Here is a 25,979-nt window from a genome sequence, read left to right as displayed (position 1 = left end):
TTAACAAAATATGAGTAGGAAATTCTTTGTTCACTTTTTTACAAACTTTTTTAACAGCCAAATATTTGGTCAATTGACTAAATAATACAGTTAATATTATGATCAAAATTCCTCATTCAGCATGGAAGGAAAACTAGATTATTATTTTTATTCTGTCTTCTAAGCTGAAAAAACTTTTTGTCATTTTGGACGTTTCTAGTAAAACCATTAGGAAAAAAAGCAAATTCTAACATTGGTTTCAGGACATCTTTATTCTATCTAGGAGCTAAGATATTAGAGATGAGGAGATGGTAGAAAAAAGAATCCATTATTTCTGTGGACTCAGATAGTTTCAAGGTACCTTTTGAGCTTATTATGCTCGGTGATTCTAAACTTCCTTGTTTGTCTATAACCTTGGGGAAATTCCACTACTTCTAAAATGCTATACTTATATCCTAGAGTCTGGAAGCAAAGCCCAAAACGGGGTTCAAATAATCACAATTTCTTTCAAGGATTAGATCTAACCTTGAATGAAAGAATGATGAATATTACATGCTATTTCCCAATATTTGCTTCTATTTTCATATAGAAACATCTTAGATTTCTCAGGGATGAATAAAAGCGATGCTCCAAGAAATTTCATAGCATTCCCCTGGAACTTTCTCCATTGATAATTTTGCTCCTCACAACCAGCAAACCTAGTCCTCTCTAAACCTAAAATAAATGTTGAAAAACTCTTTTCCTGGGTTCTGCTACCCACCGCAGGCTGCCATGACCTCTTCTCTGTTTAGTCCTCACCTCTCCATAGTTCATTCAAACAACTAGTCTACATTCCATGTTTTCTCAGGTTCACCTTCTGTTCTGGCTTCAGTCTTAACATCAGTTGGGTTCAGCTTCTTCTCCAACACACAGGTGCTTATTTCTTTCAAAGGGCACCTCTGCTTTTCTATTTGGATGTCAGTGAACTGATTTATACCTGAGACAATTTTTATGCATTTCTTGGACCACCCACATACACCTCCCCCAACAATGACACTGCCCAGCACAATAGGGGTTTTATTGTTAACTGCCTGGAGGGCCCATAAAAGGAGGTACAACTAATAGCAAAGTACTTTTAAAAAGAGTCCTGAAACATTATTTATGCTAAAATAGCATACAATATTTTTGAAAGATATTCTTCAAAAGTTAACTGGGTAAAGTTAAACAGTCTCATCTCAAGGAGAAAAAAAGAGAATTTTCCACAATGTAGGGCCCTTTGTGGGCTAAAGTATCACCTGCTAATGCAGGAGGCGCAAGAGACATGGGTTCAATCCCTGGGTCTGGAAGATCCTCCAGAGAAGGAAATGGCAATCCTCCAATACACTTGCCTGGAAAATTCCATGGACAAAGGAACCTGGCGGGCTCCAGTCCATGGGGTGGCAAAGAATCAGACATGAATGAGTACGTGTGTGTGCGCCCAGACACACACACACACACACACACACACACACACACACACGGCCCTTTGTGCTCTTCCCACTTAAGCTCCTCCCCTTAGAACCTTGATCAATGAATGAATATTCACGAACATAGCATTCATATTAGTACCCCTGCTTCTTTTGAGTGGAAAGGAAAGTGTACAGAGAATCAGTGCTCTTCTTCCAAGTCTGAGTGTTCTTAAAATTCCCAGAACAAAATCTGTCATGATGATAATCACCCTTCTCAGCTAGCACTTTCGGGAGAATTTACTCCATTCCCAGAACCACCATTCATTTAGTTTATCCCATCAATACTGAGCTGAGTTCCTCCCCATCCACAAATCATTCATTCCTTCCACACATGGTGCGGCTACTCTGTTCTTGGCATTTCCCGGTGTACTAATTTGCATTCTTTTTGGCGGAAGGAGGGAGACATGATAAATAAAGTAACAGTACAGTAAATGCTGTAGGTTAGATAAAACAGGCTATTATTAAGGAATGACAGACAAAGGGAGGAATAAGGATGGACCAGTGTTAGAGAGTGCAGAAAAGGTCTTTAAAGAGGTGACATTTGAACTGAAGTGTGGGTAATGAGAAAGATCAAGAGGAGAGTTGTTTAGGTCGAGGGAGTGGACGTGCAAAGGACCTGAGGCTTCAGAGCACGTAGTGTCTTCTCTGCCCTGTGTTCCTGAAACTACCCCAGAGTCTCCCAGTGAGAATGCCCTTCCTTCTAATGCTTGCTACCTTACATGCTGATTTTTTAGACTCAGGAGTAACCAGACTCCTGGCTCGTCTAAAATTATCACTGCCTTACTGACTTTTACAGACTTCATCTTAATACTACATACTTGACCTTCAAGGGCTTAAAAAAGAAACTAATTCAAAGCAAGCCAGCATCTGATTCAGCAGCACCATGGTAGTGTAATATGCTACCGTCCCTTATCTGAGAATCCATAGGATATACAATTCACAGAAATTCATGCCAGAAAAAAAAAGACTTCTGAAAGACTGTTTTCTTCATTTACCAGTGGGTTCCAGGTAACCTGTCCCGTTAAACCCTATTACTTTGGTGGCTGGAACTTGAGAGCTGAAATTGAGCACTTCTGTTATGACAACATGCCCATCCATATTCTGGGGCATGTTCACCCCCCCACCCCCCCACCATTTATTTCTCTCTGTGGCTTCTTACCTATATATTGTATAATTTTCATTGCCATCTGTGAAAGCGCTTTTGTTTAAGCTGCCCCAAACCTCTTGGAAACAGAAAGTGTATAAATCATTAATCACAAGTGCTTTCTAGACAATCCCAAGGAATTTCCTGATCTTACCCTCTCTGCCACATGACATAACCAGCTGCTCTTCCTTCCCCAACCTGTCTCTTTTCCAACCTTTTCTGGGAGAGAGCTATAAATATGAACGAAACTGGCTAAGAGTAATTCCACTTTCTTGATTTCACGGTATACTAGTGTCTTCCCTCTCTTTTTAAAATTAATTTTTACTGGAGTATATTGTTGCTTCACAACGTCATGTAAGTTTTGATTCACTTTGCTGAATCGAATCAGCATATGTATACATATGCTGTGAATCAGCCATATGTATACATATGCTGTGAATCAGCCATATGTATACATACATCCCCTCTTTTTTGGATATCCTTCTCATGGAGGTCACCACAAAGCCCTGGGTAGGGTTCCTTGAGCTACGCAGTAGGTTCTCATTATCTATTATATACTTGGCCATAAAAAGAAATGAAGTTGGGTCATTTGAAAAGACACGGATGGACCTAGAGTCTCTCATACAGAGTAAAGTAAGTCAGAAAGAGAAAAACGAGTATCATTTTCTTTTTAACACGTTTTCCCCCATTCTGACCATCTTACGTATGAAAATATTGATATATATGTGCATGTAGTTTAGTTTCCTTCTTTTCCCACATGTCCATTCAACGTAGATACTCTCCAGGATTCTATTCCAAGGTCCTGCTGCTCCCTAAACATTTTCCTTTGGTAATCATTTACTACCACCACTTCTAAAAAAAGATTTTCAAGGTTTATCTCTAGCTGAAACCTCTCTCCTGAGTCTATATTCCAAATTCCCTGGGGCCAATTGAACTGCAGAGTCAGAATGAGGCCTTGCAGATCTTTTACCCTTCAAACCCTTAACTCATCTCCATAACATCTCTGCCAACTGTTTATCCACTGAGCATTTGTCAGTAAACTCACCACTTTTCAAGGCAGCCATCTACCAAGCCGGCTTTGACTGTTAAACAGTTATTCTCAATAGGACAGCAAAATCTATCTCAACCACATGTCCTCACTGGTTCTAATGCTATTTTTAAGACAGTGGTAAAGACAGTTGGTGATGGAAGCCAGGTGTGCTGCAGTCCATCGAGTCGCAAAGGGTCGGACATGACTGAGCAACTGAACTGAACAGAGACAGTGGTTGGTAAAGCATCCGCCTGCAGCGCAGGAGATGTGGGTTCGATCCCTGCATCAGGAAGATCCCCTGGAGAAGGGAATGGCAACCCACTCCAGCATTCTTGCCTGGAGAGTCCCACAGACAGAGGAGCCTGGCAGGCTACGGTCCATGGGGTGGCAAAGAGTCAGGCACGACCGAAGACTAAACAACAACAACAAACAGCTAAGTTACATTAAATGCCAAATTTACAACTGACACAGGGCAATGTCTGTACTATCTCCTCACTACTCTGCCATGTGGCTCTGTTATTCCTGTTATGTCACTGGGGCAATTTAAAATGAGTCTAATCATTTCACATGGCTCTTCTCCAAATGGAGAAAGACATATATTCTCTAGGGAAACCACTCTACTCCAGGTTAAAAAAGTACAAGTGCCTCCAATAATCACTTCTCCCCTGAATGAATGGTGTCTGTTTATTTTACTATTTGTATCGCAAAACTCTAACCAGCGTGTCCAGAAGGAAAGAAATTCAAAACAGCACACTAGTTGTGGTTTGAAAAATGCAGAACAGTACAGAAGTGTCCTCAACTTCCTTCTAGACGCTCTCTGCCTCTACTGACATAGCTAAGAGCAGATTTGCTGCTTCCTACTGAATCAACCGGGTTTTTAATCAACAACCCTGATGGATCTGGCAAAGCTTTCCCCAGGCTGAACTCAGCCTCTTCATCAGTTTGGTTTCTCCAGGTCTTAATGGCATCTGCATTACCTAGATACACAGGCTCAAATCTATGTTGGGTTTAAGGGTCTTTTCACCTCTTCTAAATCTCAGTGGTGACCAAGTCTTGAAAGCTCTGAGTGGAACAGGTTTTCATGATATCATCTTCCCAACTGCCTTCAGTTTGCCTTTGGATGTTTTCCCAGTTCAGGCCTCATCTTCTCTCACCTGAAGAGCTGAAATCGTGTTCCTGCTGCCTTCTCCTCCCCTCTGCCCAGATCTGACATGTACAATCTTCATCCTGTAATGTCCTATTTATTCGACACCCACGGCACTCTGCCCCTAGCAGGGACGATGTTAGCTTTTCACTTGGATATTAACACCCACCAGTATCTGTCTCCTCCTTAGCTTTATCCTGTGATTTCCTGCCTGTACTTTGTACTTCTGGAAAACTGTGCCCACAAAGTATTTTTCGACTTTCCCTAGTTCTGTGCATTTCTTTCTTTCTTTACATTGTCTCTGAGCCTGGAAGGCCATTCCTTGTCAAATTTTCATCTTTTAGTACCTTGAAAAAATGTTACCGCTTCTAAGAAATGTCTACCAGCTTCTGGTCTGACCACCTAAAATGAATTGAAAGTTCCTCACAGCATTTTATTTCTCTCCTAGAACTGCTGCTGCTGCTAAGTCACTTCAGTCGTGTCCGACTCTGTGTGACCCCATAGACGGCAGTCCCCCAGGCTCCCCCATTCCTGGGATCCTCCAGGCAAGAACACTGGAGTGGGTTGCCATGTCCTTCTCCAATGCATGAAAGTGAAAAGTGAAAGTGAAGTCGCTCAGTCGTGTCTGACTCTTAGCGACCCCATGGACTGCAGCCTACCAGGCTCCTCCATCCATGGGATTTTCCAGGCAAGAGTACTGGAGTGGGGTGCCATTGCCTTCTCCATAGAACAGAACAGTAATAGCAATTTACATACCCATTTTCTTTCTTCAACTAGTCTTTAGGTTCCTTAAGCCTTGGCTATGATTTATTTAATGATACTGCTCCCACTTCTCAGTGGTAAAGAATCTGTCTGCCAACACAGAAGATGCATGAGACTCAGGTTTGATCCCTGGGCCGGGAAGACCCCCTGGAGGAGGACAAGGCAACAAACTCCAGTATTCTTGCCTGAGAAGTCCCATGAACAGAGGAACTTGGCAGGAGGGTACAGTCCACGGGGTCGCAAAGAGTTGATCATGACTTAGCGACTGACCACACGTATTCCCAATTACAGAGTAAGGCTCCAGTGAGTCGCATTAATTGTGAATAAGGAGGCAGGAAATGAAAATGGTGAGAGGAATGAGTAGCTGAATCAGAAGGCTAGTTGGGAATAGAATGCAAACACTTGGAAAACAGACCCACGTGGGCCATTAACAGGTGCACCAAAAGACCACTCTTTATCCATCATTTCTGCCTGTTCATAATTTAATTTTTTAGATAGTAGGGTGCAATGTCAAGCACAGTTCCTCCTTCTTTTTCCCTGAGATCTAACCAGACTTGACCAGACTTGGACTTTCCTGGGACTAGTGGTCAGGGGTCAGGGCACTCAGTGCAACATAGATTTTGGTTGTAATCAGCAGCTTCACCAAGTAATTACTTTTAGTGTTTCTGCTAAGCCATAAATCCACATTCCCTTAAAAATAATCTCCTCCAAACACACTTGTCACTCCTTCAAAGTCTTAATAAATAGTTTGGATGTTAAGTCATTGTACCATCTACTGCTCAATAAAACAATGTGCATTTATTCATTACTGGTATTTTAAAGCAAAATGTAAAGATCTTCTTGTCACACAAAAACATAAAATTAATTTTATGCAAGATGGACTTAGGAGTAGTGACACTTAAAAAGAAAATCTGGAGCAGATTTTCTATCAATGTAGTTGAATTTGAGTGTCACCTACAAGAATGTTTAACTATTAACATAACCTATGTCAAGTCAAGAAAAGTGCTCTACATTTTTTTCCATCCTGGAATTAACACTTATTTAATGAAATTCTACCTCATGAAATACCACTTGTATTACTCAGATGTTCAGTCAATGAAAAAACTGAATTAGGGGGGAAAAAATTACCTTCGTAAGATTAGATCACATGAATTTACAAAACTGGAGGTGGTTACATAATACAGAGGAGTTACATAATAATGTACTGAACGACATTATACCTTAAGAAGCAAGTTTGTAGCTAATAGTCTCCTTTTCTGAGCCCAGTCTTTCTGTTTTTTACTTGACTTTCATTCTTACCTCAATGTACCTCCCCTTGGATTTTCAAGTATGTATCTTCTCCTCCCAGCAGTTGGCTATGACAGCATAAGCATCAGGTCAGTTGTTTCCTGCTCTCAACTCATAATCAAAAAGTATGCCCGTATACTCAGACACTGACACATAAAATCATCTTTTTAAAATATTAAACTTCGGGGATAATTCCAATGTATAAGAATTTCTCTATCCCTTGGTTTTCAGCATAAAAAATTATACAGAAATATATAGCATAGCTATGCCTTAGTACTTTCAAAAAAGATACTCATTTTCCTTTGCTTTTATCTAGTGAGTCTTGACCATACTAAACTCATAGGTCACCAGAAAAATGTTGTATAGTAGTTCTGAGTGAAGTAAATTGAGAAATATGCTCAACTCCCAAATTAATACAAATGGTTACTTATTAGCAGCCCAATTAAAGTTTGAAAGATAAGCAAGTTAAATCTGGTGGCTGAAATGAGGGTTCAGCTTATTTTCAAGTTAATTAATTCATAATGCCAATTCTTTCATTACTATATATGGCTAAATTAACTGTACATTCATAACATTTTGCTAGGAAGGACTGGAAGCCTTCTGGTTTTACAAATGATATCAAATCATCCTAGATCAGGAAAAATCTAGTTGCTACACTTAGAGATCACGTTAGTGATTTCAACAAGTAAGTGCTGAAGATGGTTTTCTTCAAAAACAAATTTCTTTTTTTTTCATATCTGAAAAGAATATTCTGGATTTCTGGTCAATCGTGTTGTTGTTTTAGTTGCTGAGTCATGTCCAACTCTTTTGTGACCCCCATGGCCTGCAGCCCACCAGGCTCCTCTGTCCCTGGGATTTCTGAGGCAAGAACACTGGAGTGGGTTGCCATTCCCTTCTCCAGGGGATCTTCCCAACCCAGGGACTGAACCCAAGTATCTGTCATTGGCAGGCGGATTCTTTATCACTGAACCACCAGGAAGCCCCTTCTGGTCAATTTCCTATATTACAAAAAGACTGTTCTCAGTGCAAGAACTGCAATCATATTGGGAGAAAAAAATGACAATATATTTATTGTATGGGAAATATGGGTCCTCAGGAAGAGTGGGGTATTCATTTTCTCTGTCTCCTTTTACTTACCCCTCCCCCAACATACCTGAAATAATATCCCAATGATCACCCAGGGTAGCCTTTAAGTGAGGGGGAGGGGGTAGGCCCAGTACACCCGTATGCAGACAAAGGTGGCCACTTTAAAGAGGGAGATTTGGGAGTTGGGGTGGGTCCACAAAGACGGCTGAGCCTCAGGTTTGTGGTTTGGACCTGGTGGCTGGTAAATCATCCACTGAGTTCCAGTGAACCACTTCCTATTTTCCCTTCCCCTTATCTGAGCCTCTGCTTAGAGCTTTCTTTAGGAGCAGAGATTTCTACACTTGGAAGTCAATGAGCCTAAAATTTCTAAATCCTCAGGAGATCTTTTCTCATTACTTCCACACCATCTCTAGTTATGACTTGTAAACTCAGAACAACCAGGGCTCAACTGATGCAAACAAAATAATACTAAGTTGAAGAAGCTTCTGTGTGAACTTGCAGAAAGGGGCCACGTTTAATCTTTTTTTTTTTTTTTTTTGCATCCAAAATCATATCGCAGGGCCTGGCTTGAGAATGTTTATGAATGAATGACTGTTCACTTAACAGGTTGGTTAAACAGCTGGTCAGGAAAGAATAACACGGCAACACGGCAGACACTAGGAGAACAGCTTCCATATTAATAAAGGACCCATTAATCAAGAAAAATACTGGCAAGAAACAAAGAGCCTTTCAGCACTTACGATCTACTGATGTTTCTTGGGTTTATCTTAATTATTTTAATTATTCTTGGGTTTATTTTTCATTGCTTAACTCTAGGACAGTATCTAACAATTGCATGTGTATCCTAAGTCACTTCAGTCATGGCCGACTCTTTGATTCCTTATGGTTGTGACCTTATGGACTGCAGCCCACCAAGCCACTCTGTCTATGGGATTCTTCAGGCAAGAATACTGGAGTGGTCTGCCATGACCTCCTCCAGGGATTCTCCCAATCAAGGGATAAAACCCATGTCTCTTAAGTCTCCTGAACTGGCAGGCAGGTTCTTTACCAGTAGCGCTGCCCGGGAAGTCCCATAACAGCGGCATAGTGATTGTCAATAGATGACAAATTATGGACATCATTTCATTTAATCACTCAACATTTTTAAGATACATAACAATCAATCTTCAATTTACAGATAATGATACTAAAACTCAACAATGTTAAGGCTAAATCTCTGGCTATTTGAATCCAAAGTTTGAACTCTTTCTACCAAATTGCATTCCCTGCTTCTAAAGTCTCTTTGAAGGGGAATATTCCGTATGCTTTTTCACATCCTCTAAATTAAATCACACAGTTGACACTCTTGTTACAGGAGACTTTCAAATCTTTGTTGATTTTGATTAATTGAAGCCTGAAAAAGGAAAAGAGTTGAGGGAAATAGGGTGGAGATATGAGGTAGTTTTCCTAGAACCAAAATGGATTCGTAAAATCTCTAGATTAGATAGCCTGTCATAATATGCCAAACAACAACAACAACAACAAAACTAAGCCCCGACCATTTATTGAAATACAGACTGTTGTCAACTTTCACAAAAGCGTTTTCCTTGAATTTAACTCATGATGCCACTGGGAAGACCCAAGATAATTAAAGAAATGAAATGAACACTTACCTGCTCATTTCATTTATGTCATAATTTCCCCTGGGTTGTGTCTGTTTAATGTAATGCCATGGCTCTTGAATTATAACCTTTGTATTTCAACAGCCAATCAGAAGTTCCTTGAAAAGCCTGTGACCTAATCCAAGGAAGTAAATATTTGCTTTGTGAACCACATTCATTGTCTATAATAAAATTATATTTATTGACACAGAGTTTTTTTTTTTATCTCAAACACAAAGTTTAAGGAATTCAGAGAGATTTTAGATGTTTATTACTCATGTTAGAATTTCAAGTATAAAGCATTTACAGAGTTTAGCCAAAAAAGCCTGCACATCTAGTAAACAGTAGAGCAAGAATGCAAATCCAGTTCTATTTCAAACAAGCGTTTCTGTTCCACCAGACCTCACTGTTCCTCCTACAGGGGCCTCTTATTCATTATAAATTCCAGGCTTACACCTTCTGTATTACTGAGGCTTTACAATATTTGATAAACTGGAACCAGTAATAATTATAAAAAATTTTACACTTTCTAGGTAGTTTAACAGCTGAGGGGCTTTATAGGTTTTCCAAGCTAAATATTTAAGCTTTTGAAACCAACAGTCTATAGTCACAGAATTTAAAAATTCAAAACAAGGAACTTATCAGAGCACTAAATCACATGAAACTCCACTCATTAAGGTACCAGATTAGTCTCAACTTCTAAAGATTTAAGTTTCACCTCCAGTTAAAAAATGAGGTAAATTAGGATTCTAATTTGACATGGCCTTATGAAACTTACTTGATTTCATTCTGATGAGAAACTTCAATTAATGTTCTGGAGGACCTCCATCGACTTGCCTATTTCCTTTCAATCTCACTTATCTCGGGAAATCTCAAAAGTTTACACTGGCAACTGGCAGAAACAGTCAATGAAAATCTGAGAACTGGTCATGTCGTGTGTTGGGTTGGCCAGAAAGTTCAAGTTCTTCTGTAAGATACATCCTTCTTGTTAGTAAGGTGTGAGTGTACATGCATAGCACATAAAAATGATAGACCTCAACGAGTAAGAGGACATGTTGCTTTGGAAGGACCAAGCGTGGTGGCAAGTGGCAGTAAGTTATGGACACCACAGCAGCCCTAATCCCATGGCTGATCCTTCTCCAGCCGTGTCTCTTAAAATTAACATTAGCATTTCAAATAAATAAAATCATTCAGAATACAGTGGACAAGGTGGCAGAAGACTTGAACAAATGATCCTCAAGACAAAAAAAAAAAGCTTCTGTAAGCATGTCAAATAAAAATTATAAGCATTCTTAGTAACCAAAGAAATAAAAATTTGAAAGTATCATTTTCACATATCAAATTAGTAATGAGTTTTTAAAAGATGATATTATTTTGCAGAGATCTAGATATCCTAAGTATCAAGCCTAAAGGAAAAAAAAAAGCCATAAAACCTATGCCTAAGAATGCACATCACTTAAAACAGTAAAATACTGGAAATAATATAAACATTGAAAGATTACCTAATAAACTGAAATGCATAAGGTGAACTATTTTGCAATCACTAAATTATATTAAAAATACTGATTTCAGTTTCTTGGAAAATGCCAACAAAGTAATGTCTGTTGTTTGAAAAAGCAAGTATGAAGCTCTATAATGTGATTCTAATTGTTTAAAAAAAAAACAGCCTGTTGATTCATAGGAAATGAACTGGTCGTAAACTGCCCCATATATTCAGTAGCAGTATTTCAGGCTTTGGAAGACACGCTAGGCACATACCCAGCACTTTATATATACACTGCACTATATTTATGCTTGCAAACATCTCAGGAAGTGGGTGTTTATCCCTATTGTTATATCGGAAGAAACCGAGGCTCAAAGCAGGTAACTGACTTGACCACGGTGACAAAGCTATTAAACAGTGGAGCCAGGACAAAAACTAAAGTCAACCTGCCCCAAAGCTTGTGTTCATCATGCCCATGCCTGCCTACAGGTAATTTAAACTTTAATTAAAGTTTGAAACAGATCAACAATAGCAGTATTATGGCAAAAACATGAATATTCACAAAGTGACAATTCTAAAAATGGCTTCCTGCAAAGATGTAGGATTATGAACATGATCTTTAGAATCTCAAACTAGTATATTTGGTAATGAACGTGAGCATTCTTCTAAACAAATGTAAAAATCAAGGAAGTCTTTTGTGATCCATGCCTACTCTGCAAAATTCATTTATTGAATAAGTTCTTATTTAATATTTGCCTGTTGCCAGATATTGTGCTAGGTATTGGCACAGCAGCAAGAATAACAAGAGAAAGAAATTTTTCTGGATATTAGGGAAATCTTTGGGGGGAAAGTGGAGATGGGAAGAGATGGTGAGGGTAAATATAATCTAACATTAAAAGACCTGGCTACCTAAATCTAAGGACTGTTTCATTTCTTTAACACTTCCATAAACATTTATAGTATTTCTGAGGATCCAGGTCACTCCCTGGAAATAGCATGTGATTTTAAACCTCTATAATGAATTCACACTTATACTCTACCTGTAATAATCAAATGAAATAAAATACTTTTTACTATCATGGAACCTGATGGCTCAGTGGGTAAAGAATTCACCTGCAATGCAGGAGACACAGGAGATATGGTTTTGATCCCTAGGTCGGGAAGATCCCCCTGGAGGAGGAAATGGCAACCCACTCCAGTATTCATACCTGAAAAATCTCACAGACAGAGGAGCCTGATAGGCTACAATCCGAAGGGCTAAAGAGTTGGACATGTTAAGTAGAAGCACAGCACATAAGCAACTTCATTCTCATCCATTGTGTGTACAGTGGTCCTTGTATTTGCCCTTCTGGGTGGTGCAATATATTTTCATTGTTAAGTAAGCAGAGTTGGGCTATCAGAAAAAGAATTCTCAGCAGAAATGCAGTTGGATAGGCTCCCATCTCTCTTGGCTCCATATTTCCTTTTCCATGCCCACCTTTCACTTTTCCAGAAAAGCCCATGTCTTTTAGCAAATGGATTTCTAATATGAAGGCCACAATCCCTACAACTGCAAATTAACAGGTAATTGCTTTCTTTTAATTCTTGAGTCAATCAGAATTTTTATCAATTTACTTTTGGATTTGGCTGTTATAATAAGGTCAAATGGGTGAGGATATAAACATTTCTCCTTTTCTTCAAAGGCCCTGGCCTTAGTGGTAAGAAATGTTAAGCAATTTTCTTCTTTTATTATTTTAAAAAGTCTGAGACATCCACAGGAATGATAATGAGTTAGACTCTCAACATTATAAGTTCAAATAATTTAGGACACTGTAGTGAAGTGTGAGTCGCTCAGTCGTGCCCAACTCTTCATGAGCCCATGGACTGTAGCCCACCAGGCTCCTCTGTCCTTGGAATTCTCCATGCAAGAATACTGGAGTGGGTAGCCATTCCCTTCTCCAGGGGATCTTCCCCACCCTGGGATTGAACCTGGGTCTCCTGCATTGCAGGCAGATTCTTTACCATCTGAGCCAACAGGGAAGCCCAGATCTCTGTAGAAAGATTCCCTGAAGGCAGAGAGATATCTATTTGAGCAGGAAAAGCTGGATGCCTTATTAATGATCGGGAATAGCACATTAACTCTTTCTGTTCATTCTCTTTCGTAGGGACTTAAAACCAAGGAATAGTTGAGGAGCCAGAGCAAGAGGGTAGAATTTAGCACATCAGACACCTTCTGTTGCTTGTTCTGTAAATTAGGTGGGTCTCTTAATCTTTCAGACTACAAATTCAGGAAGAAGGATAAGTGCCCATGGCTCTGAGATCAGGTGGCATTGTCATGGAGATTCATCTCATTTAATAAATGATACCATCCAATCCTTTGTAAATAAACACTTTCCTCATCTCCAAAAACTGTAAATAAACTACCCTACCATGATTTCTTTAAATACGGCTTTTTAGGTTATTAAAACAGTGAATGTCTACTCTCCCATGAGTGTGCTAATTAATGTTTTAGTTCATGCTAACAGAAAAAACAGCTTAATAATAGTAACTTAGTTGGAGGAGGTCAAATGGCTCATTCATTTGAATTAATGAATGCAAATCAGCTTTTCATCAGATACTAGTGCAAAATGTATGTTTCACCGATAATTGCTATTGTTGTCATAAGAAGCAATACAATTTACCCAAAGTGTTTCACAGTTTTCGAAAGTATTTAATACAAATAATGTCTAGAAGCTATGAAACCCGGACGGAAAGATTATTACTCATTACAAGAGTGAAAACCGTTTCTCATTTCTCCAATTAAATGATTTTCAGAGGGTTCATCACCCGGAAAACCAGTATATGTGAATGCCGGAAATGCAGACGACAGTCTCAGAAACGCTTATTTTAATCGGGAATCAAACTACAAGATTGCTCTCATTATTATTTGCGACAGCCATCCCATGATGGAAAGAGTCTGGCTGTATAACAATTTTTAAAAAGAAAAAGAAGCAACTGTGGGAAGACTGCAAAGTTCTCTAGACAAACCTTCGAGTGCCTCTTTTTAAAGAAGGAAACGTTTATGGAAAGGTGAGAGTGGCTAGCAAAACTACTATGCCAGGAGCCAGGGTCAGTCTTGCCAGAGCGACCGAGAGTGTCCCAGGTGAGTGGGTGTCCCTTCAGGGGTTCCGGATGGAGGCGGGGGGCGCAGGGCGTGTCTCCCGCACGGTGGGCATCGTTTTTGGCCAAGGCGACCCTTGCTCTGTACCCAGGAGCCCAGAGACTCCTGAGGCTGGCGCGGGCTGCTGGGGAAGCCCTGCCAGCAGCCTCCCGCTCGCCAGGAGCATCTCCCCATCCGTGGTTTCCGAGACCAGCTCTGTGTCTCCGCCATCCTCAAGTCCTCCGACATTTTTCAGAGCCAGGGAGGTAGGGAGTAGAGGAAACGGCCGAGTGTCTGCACCCAGCCTCTGCCGCAGCACAAGAAGAGGCAGGGGAGGAGGAAGGCTGGCGAGTCAGCCGCTATTAGACGGGAATTCTAGCGATGATAGAAGGAATCAGCACCACCTATAGTAAGAGTCCCGGATACACCCACCCGGGCAGCGGCTAGGGGTTTGGTGGGCGTTCCACCTCCTCGCCCCTGGCTGGCTGTGAAATCTACCCCAAGCAGTGCACACTGGAACTCCCTTCCCTCCGACCTAAAGGAGGGGAAAGAACAAAAGAGAGGCCCCCATCCCCTACACACACACACACACACACACACACACACACACACACTCACACACACACCCCTCAGCTATTTTACCGACGCTCAAGGTATGCATTTTTGCACCGACCCCACCCCCCTCCCCTGACATCTTCCCCACCTGCATTTTCCCAAAGGTAAAGAAAGAAGAAAATACCACCCCGAGGTGCCCGTTCGATTGGACACTGTTAATTTCACATTCGGTTTGCTAACAAGCAGCCGACCAAACCGGCGGGACCTTGAGCCCCCGCGGGGTCTCCCGCCGCCGCCCCCCCCCCCCCCGGCCCTCGCTCTGATCCCCAAGGCGCCCGGCTCTCCGCTGGGGGAACCCGACCCGAGGTTCCCGGGGCGGGCAGGACGCTCGCCCAGCGGGTCCGCAGCAACCGGAGGGCGGAGAGCGCACCGCGCCGAGGCTGCAACGCGGGATTTAACTTCTCAAACCCGCGGCGCGGCCCCCGCTTCCCCCCAGTCTCTGGGGCGGCCCAGAGGCTCCCCCCACCCGCGTCGGCAGACTCCCCCGCCGGCGCATAGACAGTTGCACTCTCCGCCCCCTCTTTCCTTCCCCTCCGCACCCACCCCCTGCTACCTTTAAAAAAAAAAAAAATGCACCCATCGGTGCAAAGCAGACATTTTGATGCCATTGACTTAGCACCGCTCAGGATCGGAGGCAACATCTCACCCAGTCGCCTGGAGGTGTGGGCAGCGCAGCGATGGGTCCGGGGGCGCGGGGCTGAGCGGCTCGGTGCTCTAGCGGAGCCGGTCTGCTGCCATCCGCCCAACTTCAGCACCCGGCGGGCAAGGAGAGGGAGCCAGGCGGGGATGCAGGGGCGGGGGGAGGGGGAGGAGGGAGAGGTGGGCGGGGAGGGAGCGGGCGCCGCTCGGCAGCGCGCATGCGCCCCGCGCGCGGGCGCAGCCCCTCGCCCGGCTCGGCCGGAGGTGCCGCCGCGGCCCCCGGCCGCGTGAGTCACCGCCCGCCGCTCCCCGGCCGCCGGCCCCCGCGCGCCCGCCCCGCCTCGGCGCCCGCTGCGCTCGGGGGCTCGGAGGGGGGCTCCCGGTCGCCGCCCTGGGGGGTCCGCGGCTTCGCGGGCACCTTGGAGACCTGGGAGCCTCCCTGGATGAGACAGGCTCTCGCGCCTAGGCGCCTTCCAACTTCAGGTTCCCCGGCAGCCCGCGTTCATCTTGCGGTTTAGGAGATGATGTGAAAGCAGAAGCAGAAGCCTGTCTTTTAAGAAACAAAACAGGTGCAAGAAGGGGTGTGTGTTTGGGGGGTGGATGTCCCATTGGAAGCCGTCCCTGGGGGTTCAGAGAAGTATGAGGTTAAATTAAACAAGTGTTGTTCCCAGGGGACTCTACTTTTACCAAGGATTCTTTATTTTACTGAAGTCCTCAGCCCCGAATCTGACCCTCTTCCCTAAGAATGATCTCAGATGCTCTCTCTCTCTCGGGCCTGGGCATATGTCTTGTCTGGGACATCAGGACCCCTGGAGCCAGAGTTTTGAGTGAGAGAAGCTGATGACAGGGCAAGAGTCCTGGATTACTAGGTGAGGTGTTGATGCTCGGGCTGGAAGCAGCCTTCCAGGTCAGCTCCATAGCGATCAGGTCTGATAATTGTGCACTTCGCAAGTGGAGCCTAGCTTGATAGTGAAGGAGCTTTGGGTGTTTACTGCATCCTGAACGTTAGATTGCATCTCCGATGATTAGATTGAAGTGTTTGTGAGGGTGAATTAGGGAAGCGGGTGTCTCTCTCTTCAGATGTGACATCTGTGGGAAGAGAAGTGAGTTCCTGGCAGGAATGATTAGGCTCTTTTCCCCCTCGTTCTTATTTAAAACTGATTGCCTGTAAATATGGGCTTCCCAGGTAAATCAGCCCGCAAAGAATCTGCCTGCCAGTGCAGGAGACATAAGAGACCCGGGTTCACCCCTGGGTGGGGAAGATCCCCTGGAGCAGGACATGGCAACCCACTCCAGTATTCTTGCTTGAAAAATTCCATGGGTGGAGAAGCCTGGCAGATTACAGTCCATGAGGTTGTAGAGTTAGACTGGACTGAGCAGTGTGCACGCTTGTAAGTCTATATGGTTTCCCATTGCTGTGTGTTCATACATTCAAACACTGGTATCATTATTTCAGGCTCCTTTACTGAACACCCACCTAGACTCCCCCACCCACCCCGTTCTCCACTGAATTGTGTCTCTGTTTGCTCCAGGGCCTTCCTCTCTAGCTAACCCTGACTTTGAGGACCAGTGCTATTCACAGGGTACTCCCTGGGCCTGGGCTGGTCTGCTGATTGTTCCATATTCATCTGTAGCGAGAGACACCTAGAGAGATTGAGAGGAAGAGAAGAAATTGAGAAGAAAGTGATAACAATTTGGTATTGCCTTGGCATCCAAGCACATTAGTTAGTTGGACTTTGTTTTATTTTATTCGTTAAGATTTCTGTTGAATTTTACTAGAATATTGGTCCACACAGGGTACCTCGAAAATAAAAAAGTCCTCCTCCAAAAAATGGTTTGAGCAGCATTACATTCTATATAGCTTGCAGATTTATATCTCCACCTGACCTCTCACAGAGCTCTTTTACATCCTCAGCTACTTTTCCATCTCTGTGTTTGTTCTTCGTCGCTCAGTTGTGTCCGATTCTTTGCAGCCCCTTGGACTGTAGGCCGCCAGGCTCCTCTGTCCATGGGGATTCTCTGGGCAAGAATCCTGGAGAGGGTTGCCATGCCTTCCTCCTTTTAAGTCTCTACTTGAAGGTAATTATGATAGTTTAATGAACAATTACTATGTGCTAGGTACTGAGTAAATGTTTAGGGGATACATTTCTTATTTTCTCTACAAGATTGATATTCTTACTATGTTTAACAAGGCTCTCAGAAGCAGAACTCCGAATATCCACCCCCTTCCAAACCTGTTGCTCTTTGAATTGTTTCTACCCAATCACTCCAGCCAAAAATTTAGAAATCATCTTTGTTTTGTCCCCTTTACCCCTCAGTTCAGTTCAGTCGCCTAGTCAGTTCTTTGCAACCCCATTTACTACAACATGCCAGGCTTCCTTTTCCGTCACCAATTCCTGGAGCTTGCTCAAACTCATGTCTATCAAGTCAGTGATGCCATCCAGCCATCTCATCCTCTGTCGTCCCCTTCTCCTCCTGCCTTCAGTCTTTCCCAGCATCAGGGTCTTTTCAAATGAGTCAGTACTTCACATTAGGTGGCCAAAGTATTGGACCTTCAGCTTCAGCATCAGTCCTTCCAATGAATATTCAGGACTGAGTTCCTTTAGGATTGACGGGTTGAATCTCCTTGCAGTCCAAGGGACTCTCAAGAGTCTTTTCCAATGCCACAGTTCAAAAGCATCGATTCTTCGTCACTCAGCTTTCTTTATGGTCCAATTCTCACATCTAATTTTTTACTGCTAGATCCAATTAATTAGCAAGGCCTGTCTTCTCCAAAAAGTGTCCCCAATTCATCTAGTTCTCTCCCTTCCCATTGCTGTAACCTCAGTCTAAGCCTCTGTCAACCCATTCTCCAAACAGGTTATATTTTTTAAAAATATAACCAGGTTACATCACGCTTCTCTTTAAACTCTCCAGTGAGATTTTGTTGCACTTTAAATACAAACCCTAATCCTTCCCACAGCAGAGAGGTTCCTGTTTAATCTTTCCCCAGCCTGGTTCTCTTATACCATGCTCCCATAGGCCATAGCTTTGAGTGCTAGAGCCACGCTGTGACTTGTAGTCTCCTGAATAAGTCTACTTGCTGTTCCTTTTGTCTGGATGCCTCTGCCCCTCCCCCTGACCTCTTTTCATAGTGAAGTGAAGTCGCTCAGTTGTGTCCGACTCTTTGTGACCCGGTGGACTGTAGCCTACCAGGCTACTCCGTCCATGGGATTCTCCAGGCAAGAATACTGGAGTGGGTTACCATTTCCTTCTCCAGGGGATCTTCCCGACCCAGGGATTGAACCCAGGTCTTCCACATTGGAGGCAGATGCTTTAACCTCTGAGCCACCAAGGAAGCCCCCAGAGGTCTCTGCTGAGATACCACCTACTCCAATAGGCTTTATCTAGCCAACTACCCAGTGTAACCTACCCCGGCATTCTTCTCTGTTGGATCCCCTTGCTTTGTTATCTTCCACACATTATTCACTCTCTGAATCAGCTTGCATTTGTTTACTTGTGTATTACCTCCTCATTCCCCTCTAGAAGAGAGTCTGTCATTGTTTTAACAAGATTTGACACATCCTACATACTCAGCATTTAGTGAATGAGTGCATGATTGAATGAATAAATAACACACTGAGGAAGCATATTCTGTTTTTCCTGACACTTCGTCTTGGGTCCTCCTTGCCGCTGGTCAGAATCTCTTGGGTCCCAGAAGTGCACAGATAGACTGTTCTGTTTCCCCTGCTCCCTCATCAAAGACAGCTCCATGGAATGACATGCGTTTCAACTTGATGCTGGAGCAGCATTCCTAGAACCAACTTTAAAGCAAATATACTTGATAAGAAAGAGATCCTTGCTTCTGTGAACTTTCCTAAGTTGTAATCCTGGCTGTTTGGGCAGTCGTTTGCGCCTAGGATAGCTTGACTCTTCTGCTGATCACTTACTTGCTGAATCTTAATGTTACCGCTTGGTGACTTCCTTTCGTAGTTGTTGCATGTTATGTCATCCTTTATATGTTAGCCAGAAGCTTCAGTGACAGCACTCTAGGAACTGGATGAGTTGCCACATTCTGAGTATTAGAGAAATGAGTGGAATTAGCCACTTCTTGATGACTTTCATCACTTGCAGCCTCTTGTGTGTACATCTGGGTCTTAAGAACTATCCAGAGCGCCGGTCATAGCAAATGATGGCCAAGTCAATATTTCAATTCAATAAACTTTATTAAGGCCTATGATAACCTGGAATTATGTTTTCAAGTTTATTTCACAAAATGTTATGTAGAATGTTTATAAATGACTCAGAAATGGATTTCAGTTCATTTTGGACATAGAGATGCCTTCTCTTCTTTTTATATGGAATTTCAGAGCTCCCTTGGCTTAGCATCATTAAACAGCTGTGTGGTAAATATGAAAAGCAGCATTTGATCATGAATATTTCCATGACATTTTGCACGTGTTTTTCAATGAATCTGGGTTCAGCAGCAGGTTTTGGTATAGGAGGCAACAGGAGATTTGAACACAAGGTATTTGTGGACAGGAAGAATTGGAAAAGTACAGAACATCAGACTATTTACAGTACATTTACTCATAATTAGGAATCTATCTCAGTTAATTTGGTATCCTTCAAAGGTTATTTCAGAAGGAAATTATGCAGCATGTTTACATTTTGTTCTGTCTTTTCTCCCATGCTTGTCTATTTAATGGTTGCTTTTCTTTTGAAAATGGAGGGAAGAGGGAGAAGTTTTGCTTGAATCTAGGAAACCCTGATTGTTCCATCCAGACAAACTTCTCCAGAGTGGATTGTTTCATCCAGACAAAATTCTCCAGAGTGGAATGTGGAAGGATAGTTTAACTGTTTAAACACATTTTTTTCTTTATTTTTAGTAAATGGGGCTCATTATGCTTCTTCAATTGGTTTTGATCAATCTTCAGAGACAGACTTTTCTTAGGGAACTTATTTAGGATGGAAACCGAGTCACTGTGCTATACACCTGAAACTAACACACCATTGTAAATCTACTATACTTCAATTGAAAAAAAATGAAGTCATAAAGTTAAAAAAAATGAAGTGTGTAGAATGAATCAGAGAAGACAAAAAAATACTTGTATTTCTTTGTTAATATTTGGAGATGAGAAAAAGGGAAGAAGACAGTCTGCCTCCCAAATGTATAAGTGAGATGTAGAGTTACAGATTTCATATTTATTTTATTTTTTAAATAAATCATAGGTTGTTAATAGCCCTTTAATTGTTTAACTGACCATTATGGAACTTAGAAGGCTCAATAATATTCTTTCAGAGTAGCATGAGTGAATTTATATTTCAGTGCCATTGAATGAGTCCACAGAAGTAGATATAAATACCTTCATGTGGTTTTTTATCAGTTATGCTAACTGTGCACACCATACATTCCCACAACGACTTGGCAATATAGAGTTGTTTTTGAGTCATACTAAGTACTTCATAGAAGTTCTCAGTAGATGAAGCCTGCATACTCACGTTCTGTTTGGTACAACACATCTCTTGAGTAACGTCGGACAACAGTCCCCTGTTCCGCCATGGAAAAATAGTAAAATGTTTTTCTCACTTAGAGCACGTGATAGTCATCAATTATTACAGTTAGATTCTTTGCGGATGGAGAAAATTTCCAGAACTTAATGGTTAATGTTGTATTATTGTGAGATTTAAAAAAGTCTCTAGATAATGATTGCCTGATTGGGGAATAGGCTTCTGCTTTGGCGGACCTACTTCCAGAGTTTGATGAAGGAAGATGGGAGAGAGGCAGTGACTTAATTTCTCACCATCTTTTCTAAGTTTGGCTCATGGCAGGACAAGATCAGAGATGCATAAAGTCAACACAGATCTTTGTATTTATGTGTATGGAGAGGACTAGTTTTCTAAAGGTGTCTAGTATTCAAAAGGGTCCAAGTGATTAACTTTTGAGCCCCGTATTGAAATATACTTAAGTTGCAGATCAGAAAATCTGTACTCACATTGCAAAAAGCTTCTTAAAGTCTCCATGATTTCTTTGATTTTCTTTGAACTAGTTTTATAGTGTGGATATGTTGATATAGTATTGAAAATCCTGTACAGTCTCACCTGTCTTCACATTTGAATATTAATATCTTTTACCTAATACTAAATGATTGCCTATTCAAGTTTCTTCCATCTAATCATTCATTCATTCATTCACCCATTCACTCAAAATGCTCTTAGGAAGCATCTGTACTGGCATCATGGGGGATAAAAATACAGTGGAAAATATTGTAGTGCTCATTGAGAATTTATAATTCAAGTGAGATAGGCTTTACTTCCATGAAGTTACCAGAGGAAATCAATGAAAACACTTAATTTGTTTTTATCTTTTTTCCAGGAGGGAGACAAGAGAATGATGAAAAAGGAAATTGTATGTTTTACAATCAGAACTCTCAACTGCACAGCATAGATATGACACAGGATCAAAGTAACCCATTGAAACGCACACGGAGAACTTTCTTTGTATTGCCCGGGACTGGTTTTGAATGGTTTTCATATTTGCAGTAAGAATCCAAAGAAGAGATTGAGAATATAGCATATTTAAATAGAAAGTTACTTGATATACTTTTGGTTGACAGCCATTTAGAAAATATTAAGCACCTTCAATACGCAAGGCCTTGTGCAAGGCTCTGTGAAGTTTGCATAGATGAATCAGAACATAAGAAATGAAGCGGTGATCATGCTGGGGAGCTCAAGGGTGACTGTGGCCCTTTGAATGAGTAGGAAAAATCAGAGACCGTTGGTAATATATGCTGAGATGTCCAGAAGGGAATTTGGGTTAGAAATCACAGTATGGTGAGAGAGGGGTTAAAATCTCAGATGTGGCAAATTCACTTTATCTCCACACCAACTCTAATTAACATCTGCTAGTATTGTGTTGAGTAGAATTCTGAGGTCACACCTAAGATTAAGGAAGAAATATGATGGTAATTGTTAGCAATATCTGGTATGTTTCTAATATGTTACATCTGTCTGGTGTTTGAAATCCCTGTTCTAGTCATTAGGGAGTCCAGTGAATCTGAAAAAGGGGCATTTCTCTATATTCAGGACAATAGGTCTTGAAACTCTCAAACTGTTGTTTTCCCTTTAACATTGGTACTTGGGAAACAATGAATTCACTTGATAAATAAACTAGGATAATGGAAATTGATCTCTAAATTTCTTTCTTGGGATTTGGCAAATGCATATTAAGGGCTTTGAAAAGTTCCTTAACAAGGGGAAAAAAAAAAATCCGGAAATCCCTAACCACATGGAGCTTATATTCATAATGATGGAGACAAACAAAAATCAAAGTTAATAAATAAAATGTATGGTAAGTTAGACATACATACATACATAAGGGGAAAGCTAAATCAGTAAAAAGAGGACCTGTGATTGTGTGAGGAGATTTGAGTTGAAAAGGATTCTGAAATTGTACACTGGGTAACAAAAAGGCCTCACTAAGGGAGTGATAAATTTGAGTAAAGACATGAAGGGAGCAAGAAGTTGAGTTAGTGGATCCCTGGAGAAAGAACATTCCAGCAGAGCTATCAACCAGCGCAAAGGACCTGAGGTGAGAGTGTATCTGTCACCGTCACAACAGCAGTGAACACCCGGGGGAGGGCAGGTTTGGGCTTGTGAGAGATGAGGTTAGAGAGAGAAAGAGGAGGTAATCATCTTCTGCCTTGTAGCTCAGGATGTTGGCTTATACTTTTGAAGAATTGAAGAGCCATCAAAGGATTTTGAATCGTGGAGTGCCGTGAAAGAAGGCAGAGCCTCTGAGAAGATTGTTTGCAGTGTGTATCTCATACAACATCCTGAAAGATTGTTGTTGTTCAGTCACTAAGTCATGCCCAGCTCCTTGTGACCCCATGGACTGCAGCACGCCAGGCTTCCCTGTCCTTCACTTTCTCCCGGAGTTTGCTCAAACTCCTGTCCACTGAGTCAGTGATGTCATCCAACCATCTCATCCTCTGTCTCCCTCTTCTCCTCCTGCCCTCAATCTTACCCAGTATCAAAGGATTGCTAGCTATCAATAAGAAAATGATAACAACCAAAAAAAAGAAAAGAAAAAGACAACAACCAAATAGAAAATGGGGCAAAATGAGAATAGGACCACTCTGGCTATGACCTAGGGAGGGAGGACAAGAGCAGAAGCCAGGAGTGGGGTTAGGGAACAATTGTAATGAACTCCATGAGGGATGATGGTGACGTGGACCAGAATCGTAGCAGTGGAAGTCTTCAGGAGTAGACTTTGATACATTTCAAGGCAGCGCTTACGGGATTTGCTGACCGCTTGGATGTGTGGTATAAAAGAATTTGAGGAATCAAAGATGACTCCACTGGGTTTGGCCCAGTCACAGAAACTCCTTTAATAATGATGTGCCCAACTTCCTGCTTCCACAGTCCGCCTATCCCCACAGCTGAGACCAATAAATTGCTATAAGCAGGCTTAACCAGCCGTTCCTGCAGGGCCTCTTGGTCCAAAGAGCAGAAGGGATTCCAGAAGGAGGCAATCCAGAGAGACGTGTAGGCACAACCTGTGGGCTCTGCACCTATCAGAGCTCCCCAAGGTGGAGCTCTGACCTTGGATCCTGGCTTCAGATCGCCTCCTTTTGTTTTGCTCCTGTCGCCTCTGAATGCCTGCTTTGGTTGTCTGGAGTAGGAAGGCCATTCTGTTACCCGAGGGCTAAAAGCAATGAGGTCCTGCTTTAGTGCTTCATGACCGGCTACCTGCTTCCAAAGTCCTTACTGCCAACCACCTGCCTGCCTGCTTGTCCATCCGTTTCCCATTGCCAAATCCTTGACACCGAGATCTGCCTAGCTGCCAGGACATCTGCCTGTTGCCTACTGTTGGACCTCTCTGGCACCGGCAACTTGCCATTCTGGCCTGGACCTTTGCCTGCTCCCCGCTGTCCCCAACTCCTAAAGCTCTGTGGCTTTTCCCGTGTGTTCACTTCTTTCCGGTTCTTAAGAGAATTCATTCATTTAAGGATTTGTTCATTCATATCTGCATTCATGCATTCAAATTAACATTTAATCAGTGCTAACTCTGAGTCATCTATCTGTTGGAGACTGTAGGTAATAAGTGAATAATACATAGGCTCTATTTCCTATGTTGTAGAGGATCTCCCAGAGTCTAGGAGGATGTGGACTGATGAGGGAGATAGACATGTAAGCCATATTTATAGAACATTGTGATAATTGCCCTCCATCTACCATCATCTTTTAAAAAATGGGATCATTTTGCTGCTATCCAAGTGTGTCGTGGGGCTTCCCCTAGCTCAGTAAAGAATCTGCCTGCAATGTGGGAGACCTGGGTTCGATCCCTGGATTGGGAAGATACCCTGGAGAAGGGATTGGCTCCAGTATTCTGGCCTGGAGAATTCCATGGAGTGTATAGTCCATGGGGTTGCAAAAGAGTCAGACATGACTGAGCGGCTTTCACTGTCACTTTCAAGAGCATCTTGGGGTATTTTACAGCCTGGGGTTCAAGTTCATCTGATGGAGACTGGGGTTTTTGCTCTCCCCATCGTTAGCTGGATGACACCGGCCAGTAGATTTACCTCTGTTACTTGAGTTGTTTCATCTTTGAAATGGGAATAATAACTTGATGTCTTACAGGGTTGTCGTGAGGATTATATAAGACCTTCTTGGAAAGTGTTTTATCATAACTTCTGACACAGACTAAAGCACAATCACTTTTATCACGTCTTCCTTTTTTTCCCTTCCTTCTCTTGCCTCTCCTAGGAATCTAAGTGGGAGTGACAGGAACCAGGAAGAGAATCCTTGGCTCGAGGGAAACATTATCTGATCCCATGGATTTAGATTAGAAGTCTAGGACTCTCAGGGCGCCCTGTACTGATCTGAGTCCTAATACTGTTTAGTCATTACCTATTTATTTGGCCATCTCCCTCAAAGACTTTCACTCTTGTGGGCATGGACTTTGCTTCCTCAGCATCTTGTTCAGTGCCATGTATGAAGAAGGACCAGTAAATATTCGTTGACCTTGAACGAAAGGATGCCAAGTCTTCCCATTGGTGGTGCCAATTGCATTAAATTTGAAAGAAGGCATTTGTCACATGAAAGAGGAATAAGACTGTTTCAAGCATTAAGAATAATGTGAGCAGAGCTCTGTGACAGGGCACCTCTAATGTATTCGGGAAATCTCAGGTCATGCTGGAGTCATCTATCTATCTGTCTGTGCATGGCATATGCTTTTGAATTTTGAAAAGTGGGCAGAAGCCGGATCTAAAAGTACCTTGTATGTATAATAACTGAAAAGTCTGGACCTTTTACTGGGATGCAGAACAAAGAAGGATATAAAGAAGGGCCCTTGAGGCTTTTTGTCATCTAGTCCTCATCTGTCTTTTTCAGACTTGTCTCCTTTACTGACACGTACACCATCCCTTCCCCACCACTGAAACATCACAATGCTTCTGTTTCCAACTCTCTTTGCTTATACTGTACTTGCTGCCAGCAATCTCCTTCTCCTCCTGTTCACCAAGGCTTCCAGGGGCCCCTCTCTGCAGGCTAACCATCATTCATCTTGTAGCCGAGAAATCACC

The 25,979-nt window shown here is 42.3% G+C and overlaps 1 protein-coding gene and 2 long non-coding RNA genes across 4 annotated transcripts in view; 1 reads left to right on the top strand and 2 right to left on the bottom strand.

Annotated features, from left to right (window-relative positions):
• Nucleotides 1-15,539, bottom strand: part of RGS17 (regulator of G protein signaling 17) — a 101,834-nt gene extending 86,295 nt beyond the window's left edge. For both annotated transcript variants that reach the window (XM_065931086.1, XM_065931087.1), the window contains exon 1: nucleotides 15,422-15,539. The gene's annotated coding sequence lies outside the window, so the exon portion shown is untranslated. The remainder of the gene's footprint in view (nucleotides 1-15,421) is intronic.
• LOC136165485 (uncharacterized) lies at nucleotides 9,209-10,452 on the bottom strand. Its single transcript, XR_010662525.1, has 3 exons — nucleotides 10,338-10,452; nucleotides 9,572-9,695; nucleotides 9,209-9,312 (listed from the first exon to the last, which is right to left on the bottom strand). It is a non-coding gene; the product is annotated as an uncharacterized lncRNA (long non-coding RNA).
• A 207-nt stretch (nucleotides 15,540-15,746) lies between the features above and the next one.
• On the top strand, nucleotides 15,747-22,578 carry LOC136163308 (uncharacterized). The gene is made up of 2 exons (XR_010662216.1): nucleotides 15,747-15,995; nucleotides 21,770-22,578. It is a non-coding gene; the product is annotated as an uncharacterized lncRNA (long non-coding RNA).
• The last annotated feature ends 3,401 nt before the right edge of the window (nucleotides 22,579-25,979 follow it).

This window comes from Muntiacus reevesi, chromosome 3, assembly GCF_963930625.1.
Source record: "Muntiacus reevesi chromosome 3, mMunRee1.1, whole genome shotgun sequence".
NCBI lineage: Eukaryota > Metazoa > Chordata > Mammalia > Artiodactyla > Cervidae > Muntiacus > Muntiacus reevesi.
The sequence above is the reverse complement of the archived record's forward strand: the minus strand, read 5'-3'. Positions and strand labels throughout refer to the sequence as shown.